Source organism: Elaeis guineensis, chromosome 8 (genome assembly GCF_000442705.2).
Source record: "Elaeis guineensis isolate ETL-2024a chromosome 8, EG11, whole genome shotgun sequence".
Lineage (NCBI taxonomy): Eukaryota > Viridiplantae > Streptophyta > Magnoliopsida > Arecales > Arecaceae > Elaeis > Elaeis guineensis.
The window spans coordinates 127,839,958-127,860,507 of record NC_026000.2 but is presented as its reverse complement, the minus strand read 5'-3'; positions in this window follow the sequence as shown (position 1 = coordinate 127,860,507).

Genomic DNA, 20,550 nt, shown 5'->3' with positions numbered 1-20,550 from the left:
GAATTCGCAATAAGTTTTTGGAACTAAAGTTTTGTATAGATTTTTTTTTATGCAACCAACACTCATGGATGGTATCATAAATATAGGAAATAGATAATAGTCTTTATAAAGATGAATGCCTTTCGGATGCAATAAAATTATTTTCTGGTCAAGGACAACTTTGATTGATCATGAGTCTTCATGGGGCTGCGCATAAATTTGAAACCATATAATGCTTCCTTTTTTTGTTTTTGTCTTGAGCCACAAATAATGTTTCTGCTTTGCAATAAAACTAGGCTGCACCTGTATGATTGAACAACATCTAATATACCCTCTGATAGCAACTGGATATATGGACAATAGGATGGATGAAAAGTGCACAAGGAAGCCATTATTTCACACCATCTGCAGCCTTCACCTAATTAACAAGCAGACTTTCAGGTTTGAGTCTACATGGTGTATCTCCAAGTATTCAGACTTTGACAATTTAACTGGGTGGACTTCACACACACACACACACAAGAGAGAGAGAGAGAGAGAGAGAGAGAGAAGGGAAATTGGGGGAGGTGTTGGGGGATGGACCATGTGCATGCAGATGCAAAGGCAATCAAAAATCTCCTTTGAATTATGATGCTATAATAGCTGAAAAGGAACAAAGCACCTATTCATAAGGATCATGAAATATCCTATTAAGTTGCATGATTGTGACTTCCAATAATTACAAAGCAATTGAACCTGAGGCCTTGACATGCAGGGCATCACTTAGCTTTCTCAAGTCAAATTAGGATACACATTTTGAGTTGATGCAGATTCACCTATAACATAGGTTTCCAAAATATGTTACTAAGGGAGGTTTGTCTATCTAACCTATTTAAATCAAGAAGATCGGGCCATGTTATGACGAATTACGAACATGCAATACCATTACTTATGTTGTATACCAGCGACAAGGAGTGGATTTGCGACACTTAATCATCTGTGTCAGAGGTGTGGAGAAATCAAGCATTTGCTATGCCAGTTGACCAAAAACTTTGTTCCCTTGTTTTGATGCCAATTCAACCTTCAGTTCTAGCATGCATACAGAAACAAGACTGCGTTGGTGCATAAAAAACATGCATAAGAGTGTATGTAAAACAAACCACAAATATGTAAGATCAAAGCAAGGACTAAACTAGCTAGGACCTAATCATTCAGTGGCAGTCAAAGAAGGGGGCAGGGAATTAAGTTTCCACAGTTTTTACAGTTGCTTATTCTTTAGATATGAGTTCTCTGTTTTGTTCTTATTGTTTCATTTGTTACAGTGTGTCCATTGCAATCATAATATAATTCTAACCATCCTTCACCCCCTGTATATAGATCGAGGCATTTAGGTTAGTAGTCAAGAGAAGTGATGGCTTAAGAGGAGAGAAAGATAGGATGGCAGATCAGTCAGGGCAAAACATAAACTGCACCCTTGAAAAGGCTTTCAATGAAAAAAATGTAATCTTTAATGGAACCTAATAATTTTCTCATGCATCTCAAAAAGAGAACCTGTAGGTCATGGCCATATGGCCTAGCACATGGAACTGATTACTAGCCATATGCTAGAAAAAAAGTGCTAACTGAAAATAAATTATTGAAAACCCCTTTATTCATATCACACATAAGGACCTTCTATTGCTCGGATAAAGTTAGAAAAGGAGCTCTCTTCAACTACATAGTCAGACCCATACATAACCATTTTTGATCCATGAAAAACTTATTGCATTCTAGATTAAGGTCGATGCCACCAAGCTCTTCAGTGATCAAATCGATCATTCGCATAACTGCAAAGAATATGTTACCAGCTTGAACCCATAGAGAGAGTTATAGAGCTTGGGGTTGATCATCTTGCAAAGGTCATAAGCATTTGATGGACACCTTCTTATATTGGAATTAATTTGGTTTATCACTAAATAAAAAGGTTAACACTCTTACACTTTATTATCCTTTTTATAAGTGAAAAATGTTTACTTCCCTTCGAGTACTTTAGCTTATGTTACATGCATTGGTGGATAATTAAATCTAAATATAATTCTATAGACATATTATGCATTATAAATGAAATCATGAATAATCTACATTTACACATTTGCTAAGCTAGCTTGGACTCATGTAATCTTATCAGTCTCCGTGAGAAAGTAAATTTGCATGATTTGCTTACAGCCCAAAAGCGATCATACTTTGTAATCAGAAAAAAAAAAAAGAAGTTGTTACACTTACTAGAAAACCTTTAGTCATGGAGATGCAAGTAGAAGGGAGAGGATAAGAGCCATGTTGAGGAATATAGCAGCTTTGCTATTGGAATTGGCCAGCTTCTCCTCCTCCTCTGATATTGAACACCTTATAACTTCTCCTATATATAGTAGACTAGTAGTTTTCTTTGAAAAGGACCAAGGAAGGAGGCACATATAGCTCACCGGAGACTAGTTTAAGAGGCCGGCTTCTCTCTCATCACTTTGACATCTTTATAGTTTTACAATTAATATATTTAAGCACACATAGCAATTTTTAAATATAGTGCAATTATGAGTTTTTGACAGTTAAACTGAAGCTAAGATATCTCAGATGCTCTACATCATGCAATTTTTTGGTTGTCAATACCATCTTATGGAATGTTAAGGACGGCAAATTTACATTGACATGTGTAACAGAGCAACAAGATTAGATTCTGGAATTGTAGGGACTGACCACCTATACAATGATTAAAATTTGTGGACCCATTTAGATGTTTTTCATGGAACCAAATATCTATTTTAACCTTAACGGTTCACTAAAACGTTTATATAATACTCCTTTTACACTTATTCTTAGACATAGATGTTATTTCTCTCTAATTACAAGTGATGCTACACCACCCATATATATATATATATATATATTGGTATAAAGTGATAACTTTATTCACTGAACAAGGCAGAGTACAAAGTAAAAAGGCAGAAGACCAAAAAATGGAATTCCGGAGCAAAAAGTGGGCACAGTTGCAGTAGCCAACAGAGAGTGCTTTAAATATATACAACTGACAATCATTATAACAGTGAGGGAAGTAGCAAAAAATATTTGGACAGATAATTGGCTTTGGAGGGAAGTATGAGGCACCAGGAATCTGCAACAATATGCTCTCCATGAAGCAAAGGAAACTGTCAATGAGAAAGCTGCCATTAGCATTCGGATACAACCTGATGAACTCAGACAAATGACGAAATAGCTCCACAGCTCTGGCCAAAGCTTCAATAACACAAAATCCCAGATAAAATGTAACATATGTGTCCGATACTGAGAACTATGACATCCAAGATAAGATAGCTTGGCCATCCCACAGAAAACAGGAAATAAGACCATGAATCCGCCAGTGAATGTAAGAAAACACCACCAAGGATAAAACAGTAATGAGATCCTGTAGAAGACCAGCACCCCAACAGAAGAAAGACCATTGTAATTAAATGATATGCAGGAACTGTGCTCTATACTAATCTCCAAGAGGCCCTGAAACAGATGAGCTAATAAAATATGAAGATCCTCCTGGAAAGCTGGATAAGTGATATATAAGTTTATGATGAAACCAAAACATGCTGACCCATTCTGAAATACAAGCCTGGCCACAGTGGAAGAAAATCCGAAGCAGTAGAATGACATGGAAAGGATGACATTGATTTATATAGTAAATATAAGCAGTAATCAACCAGCATGGCATTTGACCATAGAAGACAAAAGCCATCACTAATATCAGCATTCCCACATTGCCAAGACCTGAATTGATGTAGTGTTGAAGCCAAATAGCCATTGCATAGGAAAACCAGCTGTAGTAAGAGATAAAGAGATGCATAGGATACCCATCCAGCTTATTTTGCTTAACAGGAGACCCTACTTCTTGAGGTGTCAAAGCTCCATCAAGTGGAAGATATCCATCAACCCAATCAGAATAAACTGGAACTTTAGTAGATACATGCACATAATAATGGATGCGATTCCGAAGAGTCGTTGAAGAGCATTAATAAACATCAACAGTTTAGTTAAGATGGTGAGGTTCAGGACGTTTGAAAAGCTTAAGTGCATATTATTTGAAAGGATCTTTCAGTTCACAAAAGTCAAGCTATATTGGGTTGGAACAGCATAGGGAGGCAGCAGCTGTCGAAGAAAGTATTCCGAGAAATGGTCCTGCTCTGAAGTCTGAACAAAGAAAAACATTAGTTAGAAAAAACCTCCCATCCTCATCTTATTTTTATTTTTTCCCCCTTCCCTTATCTCATCCTTTTTTTTCTTTTTTGAAAGAATTAAGGAGGATGGAGAAGGATTGAAAATTGTGGAAAAATTGTTGGAAATTCGGATTAATATTTTGGGGCTACATTCTTCCCCTTAATATAAGATTTACATGTGTTTACAAGTATGGAAAACAATCAATCAATCATGTACATAAGTAGGTGCTCAATTTTTCTAATTATATTTAGAGATTCTTCGCAATCAACCAATCTTCAATTTAGCCTTCAATTATTACAATCACCAATGCTATCTTCCTAATATAGCTTAGAGAGTTACAAATATTCAACACTCCCTCAAGTTAGTGCATTGATGCTTATCACGCCAACGTTAATGAACTTTTCAATCTACCCTTTCCAATAGCTTTAGTGAATATATCTGCCAATTGATCTATAGTAGGAAATATGAAGTATAAATAACTTTGGCTCCACCTTTTCTTGAACAAAATAACAATTCACCTCTATATGCTTCATCCTCTCATGAAAGACTGGGTTTGAAGAAATTCGTATGGCACTTGATTATCATATTTCATTTCTATAAGAGTATTTTGATCAAATCTTATATCTTTAAATATACTTTAACTATATCAATTGTAAGTAGTGGACGCCATTGCTCTATATTAGCTTTGCATTCGAATACAATACAACATTCTATTTTTTGCTCTTCTATATTACAAGATTACCACCAACAGTAGTGCAATATCCGGTAGTAGAATGTTTATTAATGGAACATCCTATCCAATCAGCATCTAAGTGCCCAACAATCTCCAAATTATCATTCTTTCGCATTAAAATGCCCTTTCCTAGACCTCACTTTAAGTAGTGCAATATGTTATTCATAAGATTCATGTGAGTGGTTTTTGAGGAATGCATGAATTGACTAACTACTTTATGGAATAAGAGATATCAGCCTTGTAATTGTAAGATATATCAAGCATCCAACTAACCTTTGATATAATCTGATATCTTCTATCAGACTGCCTCCTTCTAAATCTAGTCGAGTATCAATTGGAGTTTCTACAACTTTGAGGCAAACTTTTCATCTCCTTTAGTAAGTCTAAGGCATATTTTCTTTAAGACATAAAGATCCCTCTCTTTGACCTTGTTACTTTGATATCGAGAAAGTATCTTAGCTCCCAAGATCTTTGATATCAAACATAGTTTTCAACCACTACTTCACATCATCTATAGTACTCTAATTGTCACCTGTGAGAATAATATCATCTACATAAACAAATATAATGTAATACTTGTTATCTCCTTTTTGACAAATATTGAATGACTAGCAAAACTTCTTAAAAACCAATGCTAGACACAGTAGACGTTAACTTGTCAAACCATGCTATTAAGATTATTTAATCCATAGATTGATTTTCAGAGCTGACAAGCTATGCCATTCTCTCCCTCACTTGGATGTCTAGGAGGTATTGATGTATAAACTTCCTCCTATATTTTCCATATAAGAAGGTATTTTTCACATCAAGTTGGTAAATGGCCTACTGTAACACCCCGAATTGAGAATATGGTGACTTAAAAAATTTGTATTTATATTTACATTTATTTATAGACTTATAGCATAGCATTTTGATCATGATGTACTTGAGTATTGGAATCTTAATTGATAATATTAGTGAAGCATAAATCTAGTTGTTAATTGAGAAGAGAAAATGGTTGAGAACTTGATTAATAAGAATGGCATTAAAGCTAAATTTTGATCGTTATTAAGCATAGAATAAATGATATCTTAAAAGATTCTTTAGATAATGTTGGGGTGGGTGACAATTTTGAAGTAAAATCCATGATTTAAAGTAATTTTTGCAATCTGGGGATGGAGCCGACCCCATTTTTGGAGGAGTCGACTCCAGCCGTAGGAAAAGCTGAGCGGCGGGATTCAGCAGAGGTACTATAACTTGGGGATTTTAAAAAGGTTTTCAAGGGGATTACTTAGCAGCTATTTTGTATAAACAAAGGGATAGAAAACCAAGATATTTACTTGCTTTTCATGGGTAAGGCACCTAGCAAACTATTTTTTTTAAAGTATTTATTTTTAGGGATATCCACCCCCTTCCATCAGTTCCTTGCTGCTGTTTTGGTTTTCAGTAAAAAAAAAAAGAGAAGGTAGAGTAGGAAAGAGAGAGGGAGGAGCTGGAGAAGGTGATGTTCTCAGTCCATAATGAAAGAAAAATTTACTGGAAAGTGGTGACTTGTTGATTAACTCTTTAGAAAGAAGAGTAGTTGCTGTTAGTGGAAAAAAGGAAGAGGCTAATAGTGGCAGTAGGGTTTTAATTATTTGAGATAAGTATTATAATTTTTAAATTAAATTCAACCTAAATCTTGAGTCCTTAGTTATCATATTTGATGTTTTGAAAAATCAAAATATGCACCTAATCTTGAAATTGAGGATGAATTGTGTTGTTAATTTGCTGAAATTATTTAAACAGTCCTTCAGTAGCTTAAGTTGTATTAGTGGCTGTAGTATTTCAGCTAAATAAGATAATAACTTCAAACCCTAAACTGAATTCAAGTTGAATTCTGAATGATAGGTATAAGATTTGTTGTTCTAGGAAATTGAAAGATATGAATTATGAACTTTAATTAAAAATCAGTATTGCTGCAGATTTTACTAAAAATTGTCTGAATTACTTTGGCCATTAGATCATGTTACTATGATCTGAACTTGAGATGGATAATGAAAATGAAAAAAAAAATAGTTAAATTGCTAGAAGTTTTAAAGTTTATATAAGAATTTAGATAACCCTAAGTAAGATAAAAATAGAATAGAATCAAGTAAGAATTTGAAGGGTTGAAGAATGAGTATAAGAAAGCAAACATGTATTCTCCTACTCATGTATCATAGTAAAATGATATTAATCAGTGTGTATCAACTTTATAGGAGAGGAAGAAGCTCTTGAGAAGTATGCTTTGGGTGAAGTCAAGCATCAAGTTAGTATTGTAGCCAACTTGAGGTGGAGGTGAGTGGGTTTTCTATCTAATTGTGGTATTTTACTTATGATATTTGTTATAGAAGTAACTATTTCAAAAGTAAGTTTAATTTCTATTATTTTTTAGCTTAATTTATATATATGCAAGCATGAAAATAGGAAGTAAATCATATTGAAAGCTATTCAAGAATATATAGATATGTATGTGTATCCAATTTGGATAGATGATTATTTTGATTTGGAAATACTTTTAAGCCAGCTTTTCAGCATATGTAATTCAGTTTTCCAGCATAAGCATGAGCATTATCATTTCATATAGCATAAAGATAGCAGCACCTCCTTATGAAATATTATGCCCAATGGAGCCTAACAGTATCAGATGCACCATTTCGACTACCATGGTAGGGATGTACTGTGGGATAGTCGACGACAATCCAATAGCATAAATCATTATATGAATTATTTTTGATTGGCATATGAAAGCTTTAGAAGTTTATCAGCAGCGTGTGTACGTATAATACTCAATTTTATAGCCAAATTTATTATGTTTATTAAAGTTTCAGTAGTTCCAGCCCTATCGGTTATATTAAGTATTTCAGCTAAGTTCTTTTGTTTCCTCATTATTAGATGATTTATTCACTCACTGAAACTTAGATCTCATTCCCCCGTCACTTTCTCTTATTTGCAGATTTGGAGCCTCATGGCCAAACATAGAAGTATCAGCATCATCATAGCATTCATATAGAAAAAGTATTGTATATCAGTTGAATGAGAGAAATATTTCATTTATGATCATGTTAGCTAAGGAGAAGGGTGTGACTTGTGATGTTTATTATGCTTGAGCTGTTCATGTCAAATTGGGAGAGGAATGTATTTTGAGATGTATGTGGGTTATATATATGTGTGTGTTGAGTTGAGAAAACTAGTAGAATGTTAAATGTATTATGTCACTACTATAGGGCAGGGCTATGGTAGTGGTTCGAAACCGTTGTCGTAGCCCAAAAAATCACTATCATAGTTTATGACTGTGGTTTCACAATCACTGCCACTATCACTATCGTCGTAGGTCTATGATAGCGATTGTTGCAATAATTACTGCAACCGCTACCATACAGAGTAGTGGTTATTAAACTGTCACTAAAATCGGATCTATTGTAGCGGTATATAGCAGCAATTTACCATCGTTGCTATAGGATCCATAGCAGTGGTTCCTAAATCACTGTAGAAGCCATAGCAGTGGTTCCAAAATCACTGCTATAGCTTTTACAGCAGTGGTTCCTAAACTGCTGCTATAGATTCTCTACCAGCAGTTACAAAACCACTACTATATCTTCTACGGAGCAGTTTTGTAACCATTGCCATAGATTATGGCAGTGGTTATTGAACCACTGCCATAGATTATATCAGCGGTTGGCACAGATATATGTCAGCGGTTGCACGGATATGGCAGCAGTTGCGCAACTACTGTTATAGATTTTTGGATAGTAAAAATATATAAATTTATCTTTTTTGTTTTTTTTTACTTGATAAATGTAGTTTAATATATAATTGCTCAAATTAAAACTTGAAAGAACAAAAATTTCACATAAAACTCAATAATAATGTAGAAATATGTCTTAAATGCTCAAATTTTATTACTAATCAAATTGTATTACAATATTTTTTAAATAAAAATAAAATACATCAAAAATTTGCTAAATCTAAATCCTCCCTCCAAATATCTCGTCATCATCGGAAGGGGCTAGAGTTGGAGGGGTTGGAGCTGGAGCTGGAGGGGCTAGAGCTGAAACATTGGCCAATATATCCTGAATGCTCAAAAAATTAGCTTCAAGATCAGCGAAGAGCTGTGTCACCATCGCGAATATGATACTTTGTAGTCGAGATGCACGCTCCTGAGCTTGAGCTGCCTGCACCAAGATCTCATCAAACTGCTCCTGACTGACGATCCCAAAATATGTGAGGAGATGCTTGCCTTAGACCGGTAGCTCATTGGTATATGTCTGGGCTGCAGCGAAGCCTCCCAGAGTGCTCAAGTCCCAAGACCTGAGATAGATGGTCATGGAGGCAAAGGTATCTGAACCCTCGCTCGCAAGCACGTCTAACTATTCCTGTAATTATAAATTCAAATAAAATTTTATAAAAAATACTATAATACTAATCATACTCTAGTTATTACTTACAAAAATTCTTCTAATCATGGCGTTCATTAGCCTGCCTTTCTTGTCCGTATGACTGGATCGAAAGATGATGCTATGGGTGGGTATCACCCCTCTCTCGTTAGCTATAATAATTAATTAGCTTGATAGAAATAAATAAAAAAATAACAATTCAATAAGTTGTAAACTAAGGGTTAGAATTTATTCTCTCTATACACAAACTGGCTATAGACTCACGGTTGAGAGTGTGCGTGTGCTCCTGAGCAGCTCAATTCTTTCATTCTCATAGGAGATAGCCTAAAAAATATTTAAATCATATAAGTTAAAATCAAATATAATTATCAGTGTAATAAAAAATTTATAAGTTACAAATTAAACCTGAAACTCCTGGCTCCTCCAATGCCTGACAATCTCCTCTCACTAAGTCGAGGGACAGTCCTGGATCTAAGGAACAAGCTCCTCCTCAATATTCCTACAGTGCTCTAGCTACCGTCTGTGGAGCTTGATCTTATAGTTTCAGTACAACTCCCAATCTTCTGCAGTTAGGTATCTCGAGCCCTCTCATGATCTGAAAAGTAGTACCTCTGTACAAAGTTATCAGAAGTCAGTTACGAAATTATTCTAATCAAATATAGTATAAACATATCATATAGATATATATAATTAAGATATACTTACTCAAATCTCCTCCCACACTCGGTCCTTGACACCAGCATCCATCAATCGTCAGTCTATAGACAGTACGAAAATGATGTCGGACCACTTCACAAGCACTGCAAAAAAAGAATGCATCTCCCACATGGTCTATCCTACTAGCCTCCCCTCCTGATCGTACTCCATCATGACCTAATGCTGGCGGCTCCACACATGCGGCATGTGTGTAGGATCGTGAAATATCCTACTGAATGATGTACTTGCAATGAAAATATATTATGAATATATAAGAGTGTACAATAACTATATAAAAAATAAAAAAATAAATAATTGACATAATGAAAACTTACTCTCACTGGGATCGTGAGACGTAGATGTCGGTGGAGCCTCATTGGTGGGTGGAGTATGTGCTGGAGATATGGCTGTCGGTGGAGGCTCAGATATCGATGGTACCTGCAAAATCGAAGTCGAAGCCGAAACGGAGGTGGATGGAGTATGCTCCTGCAACAGCTCAGATGCAGAGCTTCGTGTAGCCCACCAAGGGATGGGGGTGAAAGCTGGATGGCGTTTCGGTGCCATCATGACCTACAACGTTAATGAACATTAACCAATATAATATATTGTTGAACAATAATATTAGTAGAATATTAATAAATAAATACTAACATTTATACCAGGATGTTGAACTCATTATCTAGTGGTATTTACAATATGGACATCACCATCGCTCCTGACAAATGTATCTGGGATCTTGACAACACTAGATAAATTTTGTCCTAGAGGAACACTTTGTATGCATGGTCTAATATCGTCATCAACCTTGGTATCATCAAAGATATTTTTAGTACCATCCTCACAACAATACCCCATTGAGGCTCCAAGGGATCACTAACATAGAAGACTTGACTAGCTTGGGAGGCAAGTATATACGGTTCTTCAGTACGGAGATGACGTTACATGTTGATGAGAGTAAAACTGCACTTATCAGTCTTCATCTCTGATTGAGACAAGATGTCAAACCAATCATATTTCATCAATGCAACCCTTCGTTTAGAATAGTAGTCTAAGATGACTATTTCTCTATAACCTCATAATAGTTCAGATCTATCGTTCGAGGCTATGAATCCCTCGAGCTAGCATAACACCCAGTGATGGCGCTCAACATCATGTCACTATTTTATGGTGCCATGTTTACGGACGACTGTGAATATTGAATCTGTAGCCGTTAATAACGAGCTGTTTGTACTTACGCACAGTATGATTAGGTCCGTTGAAAGAGCACGTACTTCAGAGCTCACATCAGCAAGCGATAATCTTCATACCTAAGAAGATGACACATAATTAGTAAACATGTTCAAATAAGGTGTACAAGATAGGAATATGTACTAGCTTATATGATCTTTGAACCACTCAGAAAATTCTTTACTATGCATTTTCTCTTTTTTTACATACTTAGAGCATTGTATTTTACTCTTATGATCTTCTTGTGTTTGCTACATGCATAAAGAATAAATTTAGGAATAATGGAATTTTTTTTTAAGTAATAAGAATTAAATAAGGCTGAATGACTCACCTTATATATGGCTTAATGATATCACAATTGAACAACACGTAGCGATGTGCCTTGTCCCTTTCCTCAAGGCTCAAATCAGTGAGGTGGTATGAAGTGGGAAGTCCACCTGATTATGGAATGGACTCAAATGTAGGCTCAATTGGTTCATACCGATCATCCTGATTCCTCATTGATCGATTACGACATATCTCGAGCTTGTTTAAGTATATGGTACAAAAATTCATGTACTCTTGACCCAAATAATCTTCTACCATGAATCCCTCCGGATGATTCATATTTCTTACATAAAATTTTCGCATTTGAATATTCCTCTCGATGGGGTACATCCATCGATAGAATACTGAGCCTCCAAGTGCAACTTCTCCCATAAGGTGCATGATGAGATGCATCATAATTGTGAAAAATGATGGTGAAATATCTTTTTCAGATCACATAATATAGTCACCATCCTTGTTTTTATTTTCTTCATATCTTTCTTAAGTAACCTCTTCACACAAATATTTCAGTAGAAGTTGCAAAGATGAATAACAGTCATTCTTACATTTTTTGACAACACATGGTGAATAGTTATTGGGATCAACTCTTGCATCAACACATGATAATCATGAGTCTTCAATCCACTAAGTCTGATATCCTTAGCATTCGTACGCTTTGATATGTTGCTTGAGTACTCATCTAGGACCTTTATGTTCTCCAACATATAAAGAAATATGGACCATTCGAAGGCATTCATAACATAGCATGCATGAGGAAGCCTCGACTATTCTTCCCCTATCAGCTCTGGGTGGAGTGATCTCCTAATACCCCATTCTTTCAAGTCAAATCAGAAATTCAAGTCATCTTTGATCTTATCCTTGATGTTCAAGATCATTGCTAATAGGAGCTCACACACGTTCTTTTCAATGTGCATGACATCTAAGCAGTGGCGCAATAAGTTTGTCTCCCAATATGGTTAGTCAAAGAATATATTTTTTTTCTCCAATTAAAGTGTGTGTCATCTGCTTTTGATCGACGCTTCCTCTTCTTACTACCAATCGGATCATTTTTCTCAAATTCAACACTGAGACTATCTAACTCTCTCAACACCTCACTTCCAAATATCCGGCTAGGTGCCTTACATTCTTCAGTAGTGCCATCGAAGGAGCGTGCATCCCTTCTTTATGGATGGTTTCGACGGAAGAAACATCAATTCCCCATAAAGCTAAAGCTCTTCCGATGTGTCAACTTTTTAGATCGGATATTTTTTCCATAAATCAGGCATGCTAGCTCACCTTTCATGCTTCAATTTGACATTAGGGCATAAACTGAAAAGTCATTTATTATCCACATAAACGCCATACGGATGGAGAATGACTCATTCATTAAAGCATCAAAAGTTGGAACACCTTGAATGCTCTACAACTATTTTAGCTCAGTAATAAGATGCTGCAAATAGACATCAATGCCATTCTCCACCTCCATCGGTCCAGGGATGAGCACTGTTATGAAAGTGAAGGATTTTTTCATACACATCCATGGTGGGAGGTTGTAAATATGAGTAAACACTGACCATACACTGTGGTTGGTATTCATATGCTTGAATAGGTTGAAACTATCATATGACAAGGCCAACCTCACGTTGCGTATCTCTTGTGCGAAGTCGGGATGTATTTCATTAAACTTTTGCCATGCTTCTCTATCGACTGGATGCCTCAATGCATCATCTTTTCTTCGCTCCTTTTCATACCATCTCATATCCTTCGATGTCCTCACCGACATAAATAACTTTTGTAGTCTTGATATCAAAGAAAAGTGCCATATCAACTTTTAAGGTATACGGGTTGATGTGCCATTTTTGTTCTATTTCTATCTGATACACCACACCTCCTGCACTCGTTTCAGTGGGCATCCCCCTCTCAATAGAGCATGCAATCATTAGGGCATGCATGTATCTTGGTGTAAGTAAAGCCCAACTGTTTAATAATATTCGATGCCTCATAATTATTTTTTGAAATTTATGCATTGTCCAAAAGAATATCTCTCAAAAGCTCTAGTATATAGTTCACTCCATTATTATTGAACCCATTGGAGTATTTCGCATGATACAATCGGATTAAAAACTCAAGCTTTGCTATCTTGTCATATCCAAGATACAACGAAATATTAGCATCCTCCATCAACTTGCAGACCTTCTCTACATCCTCCTTGTTTGTCATTCCACCAACCATAGGATCAGGCATAGATGTAAATGCACCATCATTGTGGCCAACAAATAAGAATATATCACGAACCATTTGTTCCACTCCTCCATCATGTTGATTACCTCCTTACGCCTGCACTCACCATGTTGATCCCAACAAATTTTATAACCAGGTTTAAAGCCATAAATAGTGAGGTGATCATTTATATCTTGATGAGGTAGCCAAGGCCCATTCATGCACTTCTTACAAGGATATTGGATAAGTCATTGGTCTCCAAATTTCTCTATAGCAAAATCAAAAATTTTTTGAAGTCCAGCATCATATTTTGGCAAGAGTCTACTTAACTTTATCCACCCCTTATCCATTATAAAAATGATGATACTGTAATTAAATCATATATGGAAATAAGATACAACACAATAACATTAAGATAATTATCTATAAAATTAATTACAATTCTTAAACTGTCTAAACTGGATAATCAATTGACCAATGTACATAATTTTCTATTCGTATAAAAATATATAAATATATAAATACATAAATATGTACATTAATCAAAAGATGGCCTATGATTCTGTGCATGGTCTAGAATCTGACATAAAGTGGCACGGCCTATAACCCGTCAGTGCAGTCCAGAACCTACCGACATAGCCCAGAACCATGGGACATTACATAGACAAACAAAAAATATTATTTACATTAAATATCATTTTTAGATACCAATATATTATAATAAAAAATATTATTTACATTAAACATCATTACATACCAATGCATTATAAATAAAATTTAAAAGAATAAAAATATATTAAATATTATTTTTAGATATGCAATAAATGTATCCTATCACCAACTAATGGATAAAGATAGGTCCTATTCCATTCAAAAATTACAGTAATTCTATAGGTTCGTTACAGTAATCAAACATATGCAACAGGGATCGAAAAAAATTTCGACAGTATTTTTTCTTAGTTCTTCCGTGTAGGAAGAATAAAAAAAAATATTATCCAATTTTTTTTCAAATCCTCAGCATCCGTTTGATTATTGTAATTACCTATAAAATTATTTGTAATTCCTAAACTGTCCAAATTGGTAATCAATTGATCATTGTACATAATTCTTTCATTCGTATAAAAATATATAAATATACAGATCTATAGATTATGTACACTAATCAATTAATGGGTCTATTATTATGCAATGCAACAAGTAAAAGCAACAAGAACTAAACAGTAACCCAAAAAATTTATGCAATAAATTCTACAACAAAAATTACATTAATTCTAAAGTAAAAGAGAGGCTCAGATTCACTATTTAATCATGCATTGCAATATTACTTTCGGTATCTACTACAAATAAACCAAATCGGCTGCGAATAATTGCCCGCTAAACAGCCGCAGGCCATCCAAGATCACCTTGTCATTCAGAATTGTTAAAATATTTACAGAAGAAGAGAAAAAATAAGAGAAAAATATCACTAAAATCATGTTAAGAATAACTATTTTTCATCCAAAATCATCACAGCCTCTTTATAAGAAAAGAAAAAAAATATTTTTCATAAATCGGCATGGCCCAAAACCCACCAGCACGACTTAGAACCCGATGGCCTAGAACCACCGGCATAGCCTAGAGCCGACAGCCTGAACCCGTCGGTACAGCCCAAAATCTGCTGGCAAGTCCAGAATCGATGGCCCAAAAATCATCGATTTAGCCCAGAACCCACCGGCCCGACCTAGAACCCGACGACCCGAAACTCTCGGCATGGTCCCGAACCTGCTGGCAAGGCTCAGAACCTATTGGCAAGGCCCAGAACCAGCTGGTCTGGCTCAGAACTTGCTGGTTCAGTCTAGAATCTGTCGGCATGGTCCAGAACTCACCAGCACTATCCAGAACCCGACGGCACGGCCCACAGCCACCGGCAAGGCCTAGAACCCACCAATGGTGATTTTCTTTAGATATTATTATGACATAATTATAAAAATTATAAAAATAATATGACATGAAATGAAAAAAAAAGTAATATCTGCAGCTGCGGGGAGGAGGGTCGCACAGAGCTGTGGAGGGTCGCTGGCAGCGGCACTAGAGGAAGGGGGCGGCAGCAGGACACGCACAGGGCCAAAGGGGGTCAGGGCCAAAGGTGGCCAGGGTCGGGGCCAAAGGGGGCTGGCGGTGGGGCGAGGGAAGAGGGAGTTGGGGTCGGGGAAGGCTGGGGTCGAGGGAGGTGGGGCTGAGGAAGGTCGGGGAAGAGGGAGGTGGGGCCGGGGAAGGCCGACCCCGAGGGAGGGGGGCTGAGGGAAGAGGGTGGTGGGGTCGGGAAGAGCGAGGCAGGGCGGGGAAGGCCAGGGTCGAGGGTGGCGTAGCCAAGGGAAGAGGAAGGGGGGCCAAGGGAGAACCGGGAAGAGAGAGGCGGGGCACGGGGCCAAGGGAGATCGTGGAAGAGGGAGCCGGTGGCGGCACTAGAGGGGAAAGGGAGGCGGGGCGTAGGGCCGAGGGAGATCGGTGAAGAGGGAGCCGACGATGGTGCTAGAGGGAGGGGGCGGTGGTGGGGCGGCCGACAGCAGAGAAGATAGGGCTCGAGTAGAGAGGAGAGAGAGGAGGGAAACCAAAACATCGATGTGAAATGAAAAAGAGGGGGCGGGCTGGCCAAAAAGACCTAACCTATGGCAGTTGTTTTAAAAATCACTGTCATATGCCACCTATTGCAGCAGTTTTGCATAACCACTGTCATACGGACCTATGGCAGGGTTATGTATAATCACTGCAAGGTAATATGGCAGTGGTTATGAATAACTAATGCATAGGGAGAATATAAATTTCATATTTTTTTCTGAATATGATGTAATTTTAAAATTTAAAGTCTATCTTCATCGTTCATTATCTAAGTAATTATTGTTAGAGTGTGTTCACAAAAGATTGCTTCGATCCGATCGTCCTAGCTAATCGATCAATAAAATTTGATTTCGATGGTCACGAATGGCCGCATGATAATCTGATAGATAAAAATCATCGATGGGTCTGAAAATTTGTAATAATAATCTACATGATGTTTATAGCATATTATCAAAATTTTACTTCAATCGAACATCATTATCATGATTAATTTAGCATAGATTGATTTGATCGTTAAATAAAAAATGAGTGATCAAAAGGCCAAACGACAGTCGATTATAAAATAATTATTTAGATAAATAATTTTTACTATATTTTAATCATTTATACGATGATGATCGTAAAATTCAAATCACACGTATATGAACGATCTAAAATTATATGTCTCTTGATACTTCTTCTTAAAGTCCTTAAGTAATTATCTTGTGCTTTTGTAAAATCTACTTAACGTGGATGGTTCATATAGGCACGATTTGAATTTTATGATCACTATTGTATAAATAATTAAAATAGTAATAAAAATTATTTATCTAAAAAATTATCTTATAATCGAACGTCGTTTGATCTTTTTCTACTCATTTTTTATTTAACGATCGAAATTATCCTATGCTAAATTGATCATGATAATGACATCAATTGAAATAAAATTTTGATAGTGTACTATAAACATCATTGAGATCATCATTGTAAGTTTTTGAATCTATCGATGGTCTCTATTTACCAGATCATCATGCGACCGTTCGTGATCATCAAAATCAAATTTTATTGATTGACAGAGCTAGGACTATCGGATCGAGGAGATCTTTTGTGACCATACTCTAATAATAATTATTTAGATAATAAATGATAAAGATAAATTTTAAATTCTAAAATTATATCATATTTAGAAAAAAATATGAAAAAAAATTATATTCAGCCGATATAGCCGCAATTGCACGAAATCGCTGCTATATATTTCTAGCAGTGGTTACATAATCACTGTCATATCAGTTATAGCAAGGGTTATTATTAACCACTGCCATAGATTGGACCTATAGCAGCGGTTATATGTAACCGACCTATGACAGTAGTTATTTGTAGCCACTTCATAGCTTCGACATGTGGCAGCGGTTATAGTAACTGCTGCCAACATATGACAGTGGTTATGAATAATCGCTGCTTTACTTGTTATGACGCAATTTTTGAACCATTGCCGTAGTAAGCGCTGCCATTGGCCTGTTTTGAAGTAGTGTGTTTTGGAACTATATATGCGGAGTATAGTTTGATAAATGAAATGTGGGGTTGATTCTGAAAAAGGATTAGTTAATTGAAATGCTTGAGTTAGTAATTTGAGATATTGATTGAGTTAAATATGATCAGATTATCAGCTTAGCTATAGTTTTGTAATTTTTTTCATCCTTATTTAAGGGTGAGGTGTAGCTATTCATCTGATTTTAGAGATGGAGTGTTATATATTTGGTATCAGAGCCTAGATTTATGATCGTTTGGGAAAAGCCAAGATTTATGATCGTTTGAGATTAAGTTCGTAATAAATTATTGTTCCGAGCTCAGGTTTATGATTACTTGGATTGTGATTTAAGTAGTATGAGAATTTTAATTTATGATTATTAGAGACTATGATGCAAGTCATATTGAAAAGCAGTGGTTTAATTATAAGTATTTCTTAGATCCTGAAAGATTATATATCTTGAGTGTAATTTGGATGGTTGTTAGAGGCTATGATATGATCTCTTGTGATACTATGAGTTGTTAGTGACCGTACATTTTGACTTATTTGGTGTTTTGGCTAATGAGCATAAGTTGAGCAAGTATATCTATATTGTTGATAGTTCTTGAGATAAGTAAATAAATAAATTTTTATATTCATTGCTTGTGCTGAATGTTGACTTTTAATTGGTGAGTAGTAAATTGTAATTCATAAGTTACGTGAGGAGTTCTTGTATAAGATGATATGAGGAGTAATTTTAAAATAAAGCAATTAATTGTATAAGTATCAAATCATTCAGTGAATTTCCTTTTTGCTAGAAATGATTTTATAGTGATGACTAATTTGGGATGTTAATTGCAGATCATGAAAATTATTGACATATCTCTAAGAATTATCTTAATCGAAATCACAAGAAAGTTGGGACTTCCAAATCCAATCTATAGAGCGGAGGTAAATGAGGAACGATATGTTAGATCTTCTGTGGAAGTAACCATTAATAGAGGAGAGCAATCATATGAAACTTTTAGGTCAATGGGTCCTTCAGGTGTAGAGCTGTTGAGATCGAAAGAGCAAACGATGATTTATGCTCGCAATAATCTAAAACATCATTTTCAGTTTGAAGTGTGGGATGTTATTTTTGAGGACATAGAATAGTATAAATATTCCTTTCGAAGAGTGAGAGCAAAGTTTAATGCTGCAAATGTGGAACTTCAACAGTTGAGATGGAAATATTAGAGATTAAGTGATATAAATAGAAGACATGTTGATGAATTTTTTGCCTTGGGACGTCAGATGAGAAGGTTGAGAGAGGGACTTCCTTCGGATATTGAATCTTCATTTGGAGAAAATTGATGTTTGGAGGAAAGAAGAAGACAAGAAAGGTATGATTTATTGTTATTCAGAATGAGTTTATGCATTTGAGCTTATTTAAGTAAGAAAATACATAAACTCAAATGCACCAAGCTCAAATGCATAAACTCAAATGCATTTGTTACAATGATTAAAATACATAAAATCAAATGCATTTGAGCTTGGTGTGTGTGTGTGTGTGTGTGTGTGTGTGTGTGTGTGTGTGTGTATATGTATGTTGAGTTGAAAAAACTAATAGAATATTAAATGTATTATGTTATGGAACTATATGTGCAGAGTATAGTTTGATAAATGAAATGTGGGGTTGATTCTAAAAAAGGATTAATTCATTGACATGCTTGAGTTAGTAATTTGAGATATTGATTGAGTTAAAGTGATCAGATTGTCAGCTCAACTATAGTTTAGTAATTTTTTTCATCTTTATTTAAGGGTAGGGTATAGCACACTCGTTCGATTTTAAGGGTGGGATGTTACACCAACCCATATTAGTGGCAATGGATAGAAGAACTCTAACTGTGCTCATCTTGGCTACAGGGGCAAAAGTCTCCTTATAGTCAACTTCGTATGTCTGAATGAAATTCTTGGCCACTAAGCGGGCTTTGTAGCATTCTGTGCACCCATCTAGATGATATTTGATTTTATAAATCCATTGGCAACCAATAGTTTTTTTGCCATTAGGAAGCAACACCAAATTCCATGTATAATTCTTCTTAAGAGCCTCCAACTTCTCTTTCATTGCCTTCCTCCTCTCAGGCTTGGTTACTGCCTCTACATAACTAGAAGGTTCACCATTTACATTAATCGATGCGAGAATAGATTTGAATTTATTAGAATATGTATGATAGGAGATATAATCTTCAATGGGATAAGAAACTTTGGGTGCATCATGCTTTCCTTTTTGTAAAGCAATAGGTAATGAATTTGGATTAATTAATGGAGAAGTTTCAGTATTTGAGCTACCTTAATGGAGTTCACTATTAGAGCCAGACTCCGAGGATCTCATTTGGTGAGGTGGCGAGATCGATGGACCTTGATCTTGGTGATTAGTTTGTATAGCTTCTTGATCGAGATGAGAGAAAGATAACATAAGAGAATTATGGCCTTCGAGATGTGAAACATTAGGTTGGACAGTAGATAATTGAGAGTTAGAATGAAGTGGATATTTTTCTATGTGCTCAACAGACTCTCCTTGATGAATAATAGGATCTAGAGTAAAATCATCTTTATTAGCATAATATGAAATGGATTCAGAGAATTGTACATCACAAGATACATAAGTCTTTTTTCTTTTTGGATCATAACATTTATATCCTTTTTGAGTG